Source organism: Myotis myotis, unplaced genomic scaffold, assembly GCF_014108235.1.
Source record: "Myotis myotis isolate mMyoMyo1 unplaced genomic scaffold, mMyoMyo1.p scaffold_m19_p_5, whole genome shotgun sequence".
Classification (NCBI taxonomy): Eukaryota; Metazoa; Chordata; class Mammalia; order Chiroptera; family Vespertilionidae; genus Myotis; species Myotis myotis.
In genome coordinates, this window is record NW_023416357.1 from 710328 (window position 1) to 719428 (window position 9101).

At 62.4% G+C, this 9101-nt stretch overlaps 1 long non-coding RNA gene across 2 annotated transcripts; it reads right to left on the reverse strand.

The window, feature by feature from the left end:
* Positions 1–1562: 1562 nt before the first annotated feature.
* Positions 1563–7909, reverse strand: LOC118655644. 2 transcript variants are annotated; one of them, XR_004967324.1, is made up of 3 exons: positions 7596–7909; positions 3375–4472; positions 1563–3207 (listed from the first exon to the last, which is right to left on the reverse strand). It is a non-coding gene; the product is annotated as an uncharacterized LOC118655644 (long non-coding RNA). The 2 variants fall into 2 exon arrangements; XR_004967323.1 differs by lacking the exon at positions 7596–7909 and adding an exon at positions 6733–7300.
* Positions 7910–9101: the final 1192 nt, after the last annotated feature.

The following is a 9101-nucleotide window of genomic DNA, read 5'->3' on the forward strand; positions in this document are numbered from 1 at the left end:
ACAGGACAGTCGAGGCCAGGCCGCGCTGCGCGGAGGTGGACCCTGAGTGTCCCGCTCTCTGCGATGACCTCTGGGCCATTGCTGCCCCGCGGCCCCACCCCCTGCTTCTCCCTTCGGGGGCCTTCCAGGCAGAGAGCTTGCTCAGAAAGACCAAGCACCTGACATTGTTTTTAAGCTCCGAGCGAAAGGCCTGCACTTCGCAAGGGCCTGCCCATGTGGCTCAGGGAGGATGCAGGTCAGTTATCGTGGCCGAATTCCAAACAGCAGCGCTGCCTCGCAGCACCGAGCGCCAGTATCTGCGAGGACGTCAAGTCTGCACGTAAAGACTTTAACTAGTTCGGTCTCCGAAGAGTTTGGTCTCAGACCCAAAGGGCGTGCCTCCTCCTGGGGCTGTGGCAGGTCCATGGGCTGAAAGGACCCGCCCCGCCCGCTGTGAGGGTGGTTCCAACGGCAGTCCCCGCCTTCCGCTCCGAGAGGGTCCGCCTGGGAGGAGGCGGTGACCCCGGAAAGACCCCAGGGTGTGGCTCAGCAACGGGGCTGTGATGGATGCCAAGGCACAGGCGGGTGGGTAGGGCCGGTGCCCACGTCAGCAAGTGCTCGCCCTCCCACACGGACGGCTCAGTGCTGCAGAGTCTGACGCGAGGGGGCCAGGAGAGAAACGATGGAAGATCTTCATGAAACCTGGTCTCGCCGGAAAGCGGGGCATGTGGCGGCCAGGACCCTTCCAGACCAGGCAGGTCCTGACAGTGGCTTCGTCTCGAGGTTCGTGCCCGTTCAGCACAGCGGCGGCAGCCACAGCCACAGCCACAGCCACAGCCACAGCCAGAGCGGCCGCCAGCTCCGGCCAGGCCTGGCTTCCAGGTGCCTCCAGGCCAAGCTCAGAGGGTGGATGGCTCGCTGCCAGGCCACACCCAGAGAGACGAGCTGATGCCCGATGCCCGTGGGGAGGCGAGGACCGCTGCCCGCCCTCCTGGAGCGATGGGTGCTGGCAACCGGCCGGCTTGAGAAACGTGGGCCAGGAGGGGAATGTGTTCAAGGCGGCTCACCCGAGAGGGCAGGGCTGCAGGGCCCGCTGCTCTGGGCCAGCCTCGGCCTAAAGGGATGGATCCCACAGAGAAGATCACGGGCTGGAGGCCCAAGGAAGGGAGCCCTTCACTTCCCTGCGGAATCTGGGGGTGTCCCCTGGGCAGGTTTGAGAAGCTTCGAGCTCACGCACACACAGAGTACGCGGCTCCTGCTGTTCTTTGCCCCGTCCCACACAGTCACAGCCACCGAGCTGCCCCGGGGCCGCACGGCTCAGCCCGACAAGCCCGCAGGCCGCGGCCCCGGCTCCCTCGCAGCCACCGTGGCGGGCACATCGCGCCGCCCACCTGGCTACGCAGGCCCCGGCCGCTCTAAGAGCGCTGTCGCTGCGCCTAGAGCAGTGGTTCTCAGCCTTCCTAACGCCGCGACCCTTTAATACAGCTCCTCATGTTGTGGTGACCCCCAACTTCGTTGTTACAAATTGAACATAGTTAAAGCACAGTGATTAATCACAAAAACAATATGTAATTATATGTGTGTTTTCCAATGGTCTTAGGCGACCCCTGTGAAAGGGTCGTTCGACCCCCAAAGGGATCGCGACCCACAGGTTGAGAACCGCTGGCCGAGAGGCTCTGAAAGGCCAGGGGCTCCCGCAGAAGGCAGTTCCAAGCCTGGGAAGGTGATCCGGGGAGCGGACTCCTGGCGGGAGGTGTTTCCGTCGGTGTTGGCGGTGGCTCTCGGCACCAGCATTTCCAGGAGGACATCTCTCGGAGCTGGAAAAGTGTGTAGTGTGTTATTTTGTAAAAGTTGCTCTAAGGATGCACGAGAAATGATTAAGCGCTTAGGCCTGAGGGCGGGCTGAGGCGGCGGGGCATGTCCCTCCCCGTCCGTCCTCCTGCAGCAGCGCAGGGAGGGCCGCTGGCGTGTCTGACACGTGCTGGGCCGTACCCCACGCCCCTCGCTGCACGCCCTCCCTCGTCACGGCCACCTGGCCTGGCTGCACTGCTGTTCGCGTGGGAGCACTCACCTGGCCGCACAGGCCGGGCTGCACTGCTGTTCGCGTGGGAGCACTCACCTGGCCGCACAGGCCGGGCTGCACTGCTGTTCGCGTGGGAGCACTCACCTGGCCGCACAGGCCTGGCTGCACTGCTGTTCGCGTGGGAGCACTCACCTGGCCGCACAGGCCTGGCTGCACTGCTGTTCGCGTGGGAGCACTCACCTGGCCGCACAGGCCTGGCTGCACTGCTGTTCGCGTGGGAGCACTCACCTGGCCGCACAGGCCTGGCTGCACTGCTGTTCGCGTGGGAGCACTCACCTGGCTGCACAGGCCTGGCTGCACTGCTGTTCGCGTGGGAGCACGCACCTGGCAGCACAGGCCTGGCCTAGACCGCATGATGCAGCCCCAGGAGAGGCGGCAGGTGTGGCCGCAGGCACGACGACTCAGAGTCCGCGGGGCGGATGTCGGTCTCTTCCGGGCGGCATCGTGGTGGGTGTCCCTGCGCAAGCTCGCCCCCGGCCCGAGGCGCTGCTGGCCGCATCCCCCTGGCTCCCAGTCTCTTCCCGATGTGTCTCTTGCTCACACCCCTCCCCACGCCCACCCTAAGCCAGCGTCCGCTGCAGGGACGGGGCCACCACGCTGCCTCCAGGCCACACAGCCCCATCACTGCCGTGGTGCTTGGGGGGGAGGAGGGCCGGGAACTGGGAAAGCCACTCAGGGCTGTGAGAGCAGGTGGAGCCGCAGGAAAGCCATCCTCGAGCCCCACAGAACGTACAGGGGACCGGCAGTAAGAGGCGCCAGGTCCCCTGGTCCCCTTACGTACCACAGGCATGGAAGTCCCCGGCCCCGGTGACCAGGACCAGCGCGCCCTTCAAGCCAGGACGGGCGGGTCCCTACTGTCCGCCCCAGCTCCTGTCCTGGGGCTGAGGGTCAGGAACCTGGGGTGTGTGGGTCTGCGGACAGCCCGGGGGCACATGCTGAGTCCACAGGGAGCTGAGCCCCAAACTAGACCTGCTCGCCCCGCAGCCTCGCTGTGACGAACGTTAGACCTTGTTGGCTTCGTGCAGCTGTTCAGGGACCCAGCAGCGTGACATCCGGCAGAATGAACGGCGCTCTGAGGGGTGCTCTCCGAGGGGTGCACAGGGTCAAAGGCCTCGCAGGCGGCGGGAAGCAGACAGGAAGAGACTCTAGGGAAAGGAGGGCGGATATTCACGGTCGCTTTTCCGCGGGGGTGGGGGTGGGGGTGGGGTGTCAGGCGTCACCTATCGATGCTCCGAGGACTCCAGGCCAACCTGGGGGGACGCCCTTTCTGGGAGCGGGGGGGCCCGAATGAAGTCCCAGTTTGATGACTCACGTAGGTGGTTGTGTTCTGGGCCTTGGTCCTGTTTTAACGCGCGCGGAGCTGGCCCTGCTCTGTGCCCTCACATCCTGCCTGTCTGCATGGATTGCTTAAGCGCGTGCTCCGTGCAGTCAGTTCTCACCGTGGCTCCTCTCGCCCGGGGACTTGGGGAACCACCTGCACTTGTGGACTGGTTTCCTGTGGTCAGAGCGAGAGGGCTCAGCGAGACGGGAGCCCAGCTCTGCTCCAGCCCAAGCCCCACAGGGCATGGCCGTCATGGGAAGCCACTCAGAGGAGAGGCGGCTTTCCAGTGTCCATCGTGGAAATTGTGTCCGTGAAAACCGCAGGATGTTGGAAACAAATGCTCTCGGATAAGACGCTTCTGCTGTTTGCCGGGGCAGATGGTGGAGGAACCCCTCACCACGGGGTTTGGCCTGGTGCCCTGGCGTGGCGCCCGCCTCCCGCTCTCTATCCTGGCACTTCCTGCTCTGCCAGGCCCTCCACTCACAGGCACGGCCGTGCCAGGAGGCCAGCTGCCGGGGCGGTGAGCTGGCAGCCACTCCCCCGAGCCCACCAGAGCCTGGGCCCGGCGTGTGAGGAGGGAGAGCCGAGTGCGCGGAGGGCACGGCGTCTAGGAATCCAGTCGTCTGGAGCCAGTGCAACGCCCGCCTCCCTGGGACCCGCTTTCTCAACCCCCTTCCAGGGACTGGAGGGGCCGAGAGCAGAGGCAGCCGCCAGTGTGGGGCGGGGCCAAAGGGCACCCACTGGAGGGGAGCGTTCTGAGGGGGACACGGGCCCCTCGTGTTGAAACCTGGAGCCAGTCAACCCTCCAAGGCCTGGCCAGCCTTCTGCTTCTGCCCTGACCGGCCGTCTCGCTGGGCCAGGGGCTCCCCGGGGGTGCGCCTCTGCAGCCAACCCCGCGGGGGGCAGCTCTGCGGGCGGTTACGAGTCAGATGCACCGGCCGCGCTCCCTCTGCTCCCCGTAACGGTGTGCAGTGCCGTCCGGTCGTCGTCCAGTTCACAGGAACCCTGGGCGCCATGCTGGTTTTGGACAGCTTTGTTCCTGGAATCCTGAACATCCGTAGCTTCAAAATCTGACCGCTGTTCCAGGGTCTGAATAGAGAATGAATATGGACAATTAATGGATGAGCCTGGCCGCTGGGGCTCAGGGGCTGAGCATCGTCCTATGCACAAGAGGTCACGGTGCGATTCCCGGTCAGGGCACGTGCCCAGGTTTCGGGCTGATTCCCAGGGGGGGCGTGCAGGAGGCGGCCGATCCATGCTTCTCTCTCATCACGGATGTTTCCATCTCTCTCTCCCTCTCCCTTCCCCTCTGAAGCCAATGAAAAGGTCTGTTTTTAAATGCACAGCCCGAAGCCATGAAGCGGGCAGCTCAGAGACTGCCGTCCTGGGGAGAGGCGAGCCCACAGTAGGACTCCATGGACGAGCTCAGGCGCTGCACTCACGCGTGTTCGTAAGCTGGCATCAGTACACGCCTACGGATAGGTGGGCAGGAAGCACAGGTGTAGTGAAGTGACGTCCTTGTGCTTGCGTGTTCTAGTCAAACCTATTTGTTAAAATGCCGTGAGCCCGTGGAGGGCAGCAGCCAGGACGGTGGTGATTGGTCACCGCAGCCGCAGGAACGAACACTCCGCCGGTGCCGGAATGATCAGCGCAGCGAAGACCGTGACGGGAGCCTGGCCCCGCAACGTGCGGCGAGGACCACGCCCGCTCGCCGCCAGGGAGGTGGCAGGAGTGCAGGCCCAGGTCCCCCACAGGCCCCCACAGACTCTGCGTGTTAACGGGGTTCCTCGGCCATGAGGGTGCGCTTGCACCTGAGAACACTGAGCCTGCAGCCTGGCCTCCCGCCTGCCGCCACCTTAGGACCAATCAGGCCCCAGGCTGCACCTCAGAACCAGTCAGACCCCAGCCTTCACTCTAGAACCAGTCAGACCCCAGGCTGCACCTCAGAACCAGTCAGACCCCAGCCTTCACTCTAGAACCAATCGGACCCAGGCTTCACTCTAGAACCAATCGGACCCCAGGCTGCACCCTAGAACCAGACCCAGACCCAGACCCTGGTGGCACCTGCTCAGACACGTTCTGGTGACGTAAGGGAAGGCGGAGTCCCATGCACCTCTGTGTCTGGCACGGAGCACAGCTTTGGGCTCCGAGGAGCAAGGAAACTTCTAACTGAAATGAACACGGTTTTGTGGGTCCTTGCTACTCGAGACGGGGTGCTGGCCGGGAACCTGGGTGTCTGCTGGGAGCAGTCAGAATGCAGAGTCCCAGGCCCTACCCCCTGAGCGGAAATCACTGCAGTACGACCCCAGGGGACCCTGTGTGCGGTGCCGGCCTTCGTCAGTTTTGGGGGTGGGGGAGGCCCTGCTGTTGGGGATGAGTGAGAAGCTGGCAGGAGTCGAGGTCACTGTCCCCAGGGAGCAGGGCCAGCAGGGACCTCGACATCAAAGTCTTTGTCTCTGAGTTTTGTCTCTGAGCCCAAGTGGGACAGTTTTGGGACGACAGCGTGAGGCCTGGTGGGACGGGGGGGGGGGGGGGGGGGGGGGGGGCTCTTGGGGCCTCTGCCCGCTCAGCTCTAGCTGGGCCCCGCCTTCGCTCCGAGGAGGCTGTGCCTCTGTCCGTGGCTCCACGCCCGACACACCGAAGCACAGCCCGCCTGGAAGCAGGGTGGTGCGTGCCTGCTCGTCCCCTTCCCGGCTCCCCTGTCAGGGACGTCGGCCCAGGATCCCTCGTGGCTGAGCCAAGACGGAGGGAGAAAGACAAACAGAAACTCCTGGGAGGGTGGCTCGCCTGGCGGAAGCACAGACGCCTTGCAGATAAGCATCTAGGGCACAGCACAGGGATGTTCAAAATATTTGCCAAGAGATTAACCTCAATTTTCTCTCCAATAGGCACAGCTCTCTGTCTGAGCCGCCTGCCATGGCTGCTGACGCGTCCCGAAGCCTCCCTGTGAAGACTGAGGACTCTGTCCGTCTCCCAGCACAAGGTTAACCGCCTCGTAACCCGGTGGAGCCTCGAGGCTGGAGGAGCCGTGGGGTCAGCCGTTGGGGTCAGCGACCTGGGAGCCCAGCGGGATGGACCGAGGGTGGTCAGACTGTGGGAACTGGGAGGTGAGTGTGTAGGAAAGCCATTCACTTTTCTAGAACAACGTCGGCCAAATAAAACACCCCAGTGGTCCCAATATTTCAGAAACCTGAGGTCCAGAAAAGCTAAATTTTCTGCCTAAGATGACATAACTCTGACTTAACCATTGACACGAAGACTCCCCCTCGGACAGCTCCCGGCCCCCCAGGGGCATTTAGATTGCATTTGCACGCACGTCTGTGTGTGCCCATGTGTGCATTAGACTGACCGGTGACCCGTGAGGTCCGAAGGGTTGGCGACCGCTGCCTTAGACCAAGCAGGTTCAAGTGTAATCGCTGGTGATTCTCTGGCGACAAAAGGGGAGCAGCAGCCTCAGCCACGCGAGGAGCCTCCATGATGGAGAAACCGCAGGACCAGGGTCCTTCCCGCCCGGCCACATGGTTCCAGGCTGTACATAATCGTGTTTGCAGAGACGGCGGGTGTTTGAAGCAGTGATGGAAACGCGTTTCAACAAAGACTTCTGATCTTGCAGTTAATTGGCCAATTACTTAGCAAAGGACCCTGTGTTCTGAGGCAACAGTGGCTGTGGCCACATCTGTTCAGCTTGCCCCGCCCTGGACCAAGTCGGCCCAGCTCGATGGCCCAGACCTGGCTTAGTCGGGTGCCCAGGGGAGACTGTTTCTGGCCTCGTGGTCAGCGATGCCTGGGGCCTTTAAGACAGACCAGGCATGCCCAGCCGGCGTGGCTCAGTGGCTGAGAGTCGACCTAGGAACCAGGAGTCACGGTTCGATGCCTGGTCAGGGCACAGGCCGGGTTGCGGGCTCGATCCCCAGTGGGGGGCGTGCAGGAGGCAGCCGGTCAATGATTCTCTCTCATCGATGTTTCTCTCTCTCTCTCTCCTTTCCTCTCTAAAATCAATAAAAATATGTTCAAAACAAAACAAAACAGAGGCCAGTCATTAGTGACTGCTCTTCCGTGAGAAGCTGGAGGACGAGGCCAGCGACCAACCCATCTGAGCCGTTGGAGTGGCCGCAGACGGGGCACAGGCGTCCTGGGCAGCCCGTCCTGTGGGCACACGGGTGCTGTTCGAGGACTTTGTCAGCGTCATCAACAGCGAACGGACGAGCTCACCTGGTTTGGCGGCTCGCGCGCTCTTTCCCGCGTGGGGCGGCGCCGTGGACTGCCCGCTGCGACGGTGAGCGCAGTGGGTTCACGCAGCTCGGTCTTCTCCGGCTGCGGCTGCACGTGGGTCCGTGTGGGTCTCCGTGCCACCCCTCAGCGTCTGTTCTGACGCGCCTGTGGCTTCGTCAGGTCCCGGACATTCTTTCGGCTCCAGGAGCTGGCGGTGGAGGGAGGACCGAGGGCGCACGCGGCCCTCCCACAGGAAGCGCAGTCGGGAAGGAGATGGAAACGGCCTCCAGGATGCGCCTGCCGCTGGCCCCGCAGGAAGCGGCCGTCACCTGGCGGAGGAAGGAGAGCCGAGGGGCGGGCGCGGGACCCGGTCACGCGGCTCTTGGCCTGCAATTATTTCCAAATGAGTTATTTTTCAAAGTTTCCAAGGAGGATCCTCCTCCAGCTTCCAGCCTGCAGTTGGGATTTGAAAGCTCCAGGAAGCCAAGCCCCTTCCCGTGACCCCGTCTTCCTCAGGGCAGGTGCCCGGTGCAGGCGTGGCCCCCGGCCTGGTTGGGAGGCCACCAATCCATGTCACTCCGTCCTCCCTCTAAAAATCAAGGGAAAAACGTCCTCAGGTGAGGATTCACATGAACGTGAAAAACAGAAACAGCACAAATTTATTGAGGAAACCGAAGGTGGGCAGGGCCTTTCTGGCTGCCTCACCTGCCTGTCCAGTGGGCGGTGCCTCGGGCGGGTCCCCTGATGCGGGCCCACAGCAGTCCGCTGTGGACTCGGCACTGGGGGGCGGGCGGGGTGTCTCCCGGACTCGGTGCTCATCGCTTGGAAAGGAGGTTATTGCCACACAGACTGGGCTCAGGTTTAACAGCCTTAACCCAACAAACAGCAGCAGCGGCGCGGGGCAGGCCAGGCTGCGTCTCCCGGCCGGTGGGGGGGGGGGGGGTCGGAGGGGCAGCGTGGGACTCGGCCGGAGCCAGGCGGGCTGTGCCTTCACCCATCTTCTCCCACGGGGGCTGCCTGCTGTCTGTGGACGGTTCCCTGGCTGTGCAGAAGCTTTTCGTTTGATGGGTCCCCTTTGTTTACTTTTGTTTTTGTTCTCAGATCCATAACATTTCTTAGGCCGATGTCAACGAGTTTGTGCCTGTGCTTTCTTCCAGTTTTATGGTTTCTGGTCTTACATTTAAGTCTTTAATCCATTTTAAAATATGTTTTATTTATTTCAGAGAGGAAGAGAGAGAGAGAGAGAGAGAGAGAGAGAGAGAGAGAGAGAGAAATATCAATGCTGAGAGAGAATCATTGCACGCCCCCGCTGGGGATCAAGCCTGCAACCCGGGCCTGTGCCCTTGACCGGAATCGAACCCTGACCTCCTGGTTCTTGGGTCGATGCTCAACTCTGAGCCACACCGGCCGGGCTCTTCAATCCATTTTGAATTTATTTTTGTAAGAAAGTGGTCTGATAAGGGGTTAATATCCAAACTATATGAAGAATTCATACAACTCAGCACA